This window comes from Centroberyx affinis, unplaced genomic scaffold (genome assembly GCF_046629955.1).
Source record: "Centroberyx affinis isolate AG114_WGS23_722 - 3 ecotype Tasmania unplaced genomic scaffold, CSIRO-AGI_Caff_v1 ptg005411l_1, whole genome shotgun sequence".
NCBI classification, from domain to species: Eukaryota; Metazoa; Chordata; class Actinopteri; order Beryciformes; family Berycidae; genus Centroberyx; species Centroberyx affinis.
In genome coordinates, this window is record NW_027282706.1 from 5,001 (window position 1) to 10,000 (window position 5,000).

At 40.3% G+C, this 5,000-nt stretch overlaps 1 protein-coding gene across 1 annotated transcript in view; it reads right to left on the reverse strand.

Annotated features, from left to right (window-relative positions):
- Positions 1-3,164: 3,164 nt before the first annotated feature.
- Positions 3,165-5,000, reverse strand: part of fech (ferrochelatase) — a 27,087-nt gene continuing 25,251 nt past the window's right edge. The window contains exon 11 of the mRNA XM_071546727.1: positions 3,165-5,000. This exon is cut by the window's right edge and continues 1,183 nt beyond it. The gene's annotated coding sequence lies outside the window, so the exon portion shown is untranslated.

Here is a 5,000-nt window from a genome sequence, read left to right on the forward strand (position 1 = left end):
GCTCCATGTTATTCTGCTGTCAGGAACATGAATGGTGATATCAGCTCCATGTTATTCTGCTGTAGTAATCACTAATGAGACTCTTGACCATCACAGTTTCACAAGCTCTCCATCCAAATTATATTATTGTCACTTTGTAACGACATTTTTAAATTGTTTACATTCCAGCAGCCAATGGCATCGCTGGAAAGATCTGAGTCTCAGAAATAAACAGAATTCTGCACAGTCAGACTTTGTCGTCACTGAACTTTTATTGATCACATCGTATCCTGGCTGTATTGAATCCTGAACTCAGATCACGTATCGAATCGTATCAGGAGAGAAGCAGATCGTCCATCACTAGTAAGCAGTATTAATAGCAGTATTCCATAAGTTCTCACAGTCAGTTTCCCATTCAGTGTCAATGGAGCGACTCGTGACGGCGTCTCAAACCCTCAGAAAGTTCCTTTCCAAAATGCTAAAAATGGTGACAGAATGACAGCATGCAACTAAAACTCCCAACTGAATCTCATTAGCAATACAAGCTACCTGCTACTTACAAAATACCAACATTTCACAGGATTAAATTTTTTTTTTTTTTTTTTTATATTGATCAGTGAACATAAGGTAGTTTAACTGGTAACACTTTACAATAAGGGTCACTAAGTTAAGGGTAAGTTAATGCTTAATAAGCATTAACTAACCCTTAATTAACAGTTAACTAATGTGTTCATTATTTAATAGTTTATAAAGATGACTATTAAATAATGTATAAATGAATACCTTAGTTAACATGAACACCATTAGTAAATGATTACCAGACACATTAGTTAACTGTTAATTAAGGGTTAGTTAATGCTTAATAAGCATTAACTAACCCTTAACTTAGTGACCCTTATTGTAAAGTGTTACTGTTTAATTTTGGGCATTTTGGAACAAGACACTTCAGTCGGGGTTTAGTTTGCTTTAGTTTCTCTGAGTTGTGGCTTTGGGAGGAGATCTGTCTCTGCGTACAAACAGTCCAAGATCACAGACGCTAATTCAGTGTTCAGGTGGATTTTCCCCTTTGACATTTTGGTTAAGTACATGTAAATATGTAAAGCACAAATCCAGTCTTTCTAGTTAGCCAGTGTAAAAGGCACGTTATCATGGCAGAGCAGAAAGAGAGACGAGGGGCAGAGGGGGCGGAGCTAGCGTGAGCAGGGTCAAAGGTCAAACTCCTGCCGATTCAGGAATTTATACTAGTTTGATATTTGGAGGTAGGGGCGTCTCGTGTTCGACGGGATCGAACCTGTGACCTTCTGGTTACAGGACGTTCTCTCTAACCTCTACACCGCCCTGCTGCCCCGACATTAAAAAAAAAAAAAAAAAAATAGAGCATGTGACATGAATTCCACCTTAAATTCTACCAAGTGATTAATGAAATAAGCTTTTTCGCATTTTAATCAATTTAATGAATTACATTTTAAGTGTTAAGTAGAGAAAAACAGTGAGTCGACCCCCAAAACTAGACTCTAGACTCTAGTTCTACACTCTTTACATGCGTGTGATTTTCAACACACCTGTGCTACTTGTCAACACAACGTTCATTAAGAACACATACTGCACCAACATGTTGTGTTGATATGAAACACAAATGTGCGACTGCCCCAAACTAGACACGTGTGTTGTTGTTGTTGTTGTTGTTATTACATGGCCGATGGCATGTAATTCAGTTTTGAATATTTTGTGGGGAAAAAAGGTAAACAAAAATCTTCATTTAGTCGCGCTGACTCTTTGCTTTTATGTAATTTTTAATGTGATACTTGTGATTTGAAAAATGTTGTCCCTTGGTAAAATTCAAATTCTTAGTCAGATGGAAAGTCACAATGAAACGGCACAGAGTGACGTGTTTCTGTAATTTGACGTATTTCCTGTAGAAATGGTTCCATGAGGTAGCCGCTGAAAATACGCAGTTTTCCAGGAAGAAAAAGTGATGGGATTTTTATATAAAAATGCCAGAATTTTCCTTTTTTTTTTTTTTTTTTTTTTTTTTTTTTACATTTTTTGCCAGTAAATACGTGTATATTACAACATGGAAGATTAGCTAACAAGGTGAAAATGAGGTTTTGCATTTCATTGTGACTTTAAACCTTGGCGGGGCCACATGGCAGCGAGAGGCAACGGTTTGAAATTTAAGAACTTCAACACCCAGAAATCCTGCAGTGTGAGGTCAGTGAACGTCTCACAGCAGCTCCTGTTCACCAAGCGGCCGGTCTGTGATGCTTTATATACCAAAGAAACCAAAGAGACGAGAGAGGAGAAGATCTAACTGGTGAGTCCAGCTTTCTCTGCTGCTGACAGTTTGGATTTCACTCTCCAGTCTGGATTTCACTCTCCAGTCTGGATTTCACTCTCCAGTCTGGATTTCACTCTCCAGTCTGGATTCATCTCTTCCTGAGGAGAAGAGACCGAACCTGACCGCAGAGCTTCATCTGGACTAACAGGGAGAATCTACAGGAGATGGGACTCTCTTCTCTGCTGCAGCCACATTTTGTGATTTAGGCTGATAAGACGGTTGGTTTGTTACCAGGTGCGGCTTTAAACTCACTTTGTGTGTGAAGCACTACCAGCCGCCACAGCGCTACGTCAACAAATGAACCTCAGTGAAAGCAAGCAGCAGCAGTGTTGTGGTGGAGAAAGGCGAGGCGAGGCACTGGCTTCTCCTTCCCACTCAGCCTTTATGGAGCTCCGCACCTCCAACAGGTTTTGAATAGCAGCCGTTCACCCGGAGCGTCTGTCACCGCCGGCTACACAGGAAGTACCTGGGCTGGACGTTGTGGCCAACTTTGTGTTCTGGTGACCCACATCGCTGACGGCCAATGAGCTCGCTAACCGCAGACTGCAGCGCCAACGGTGTGCAGCACCAGGCGGAAGATACACCAACACCGACACGTGTTTGAATTCTGCATAATGTCGTCCAAACGTCTACAGCTACAGCTACAGCCAACTGTTCCGACATCAGCAAATGTTTCTCTAGTCGTAGAAAAGGAAAGGACTTCCAGAGACTGGATCACACACTGGACACTGAAGGAATGGGTTCCCTTTAACTCCATAGACAAAGATATTAGCTGTTTTTGTTTTTTTTGTTGTTTTCTATAGAATCGTAATGCATTCACTTGAGAAAAAAAAAAATTTGCCCTGTTTTTCTGAATTAACGAGATAATTATCTCAGAATTCTAAGAAAAGTTTTCATGGAAAAAAAATAATTCTGCTCTGTTTTTCTGAATTAACGAGCTATCTCAAAATCCCAATGTTTCAAACCGAAAGCAAAATAAAACTGGATTACAGGTGGGACATGTTTGCTTCCATGAAATCGAGCTCTCAAGTAGGAATGAGAGCTTCTCTTGGGATTTTGAGATATCTCATTAACTCAGAAAAACAGAGCAGAATTATTTTTTTCCCATGAAAACTTCTCTCAGAATTCTCATTAATTCAGAAAAACAGGGACATTTTTTTTCTCAAGTGAATGCATTACGCTTCCGTAGTTTTCTTCCCTCTTCTTCTGACAAGTCCCTCTTTAACACTCCAGGGTTTAATGGTCCGTCCATTTCACATGACGCCTCAACACTAACATGCAGGATGCCAAGAGCCTTGTAGAACATGCCAGAACTCAAAGCAAAGTGAATATTCTGCCTTTTCACACGCACAGGGACATTACCAACCCCAGACCCGGGGAGACCCGCTGTGGGACTGGATCCACTCAGTAGGGCTGGGCGATAATTCAATATTATCGTTTATCGTCTTTCAGTGGAATCATATCGTGATATGAAGATATTTTAATATTGTGACACACATTTCTGCTGTCTGAATTGAAGATGACAAGCAAATTTTACTCAAAAACTCTGATAAAATGAGGTATGGTAGGAAAATTATTTGAATATTTCTGTTTTGTTTGACATCACACCTAACATTACCATTCGGTTCAATGAGATCAACATTAATTTGATTATTTAACGTGATTTTGCATACATTAACCATATTGTGATATATATTGATATGGAGAAAAATCGTTTATTATCGTGATATTGATTTCAACCATATCGCCCAGCCCTGCCACTCAGCACTGTGACAGGTACAGCCTCCACCAAGCAGCAGATATGTTACGAATCCAAAGGTCTGTTTCTATATCGATCAGTTGAAGTAATGGATCAGTATTGGTAGTGAAAAGTAATATCGGCACATCGCGGCCCGTCTCACAGGCTCAGTCCCACCTTCAGCGAGTCCGCCGGGAAATCCGCTCCGTTAGCGAGAGGATTTCCCAGAATTCATAGAGGGAGCTGACGTGCCGAACGGAGAATGTTTTTTTTTTTTTTTTTTTAGAAATTACACAACTGACAAAACCCTTTCCTCTTCCTTATGAAGCTGTGACACAGCGGCACGTATCTATCTGCGTTTTATTTTATTGTTCACCCGCACTTGAAGGAGCAAAAAAAAAAATAGAAATGTGGGAGTCAGCTGTTTTTACCGCGCTGCTAATTCACCTAGCTTTACTTTCTAATCAGTCTGGTTTAGATCGATCGATCAATTTATTGAGCGGGTCTTAATGGTTGATTTTTGTGTGTTTTCTCGATCTATTTAGCTCGCGACCCCTTCAAACAAATGAAACGCCCCCCTCTGTCACAGGCTGCACATGCAGAGTGGTGAGTTGAGTGAGCAGTTTAACCAAAAAAAAATATTTTCCCTTTTTCAGGTTGCTTCGTTTGATTATCAGAGGAGGCCAGGAGGCTGAAAACCATTTAGTATTTCACAGGAGAAAAAGCAGAAATTTGAGAAATATCAGAAATAATAGACATGATAGTGAATCTGAATAGTAGAAATATGTTTTCAAACCATCTCCTGACCCCCGGGTTAGAAACCACTGGTTTATACAGATGTGTCCCAGTTCTTTACTGCATGTTATCTGAACTTCTGCTGCATTCTGTTAAGTGGAAACATCAGGTGAAGCTTCCTCTGTGCAGCGCTAACACAGGATCCATCTA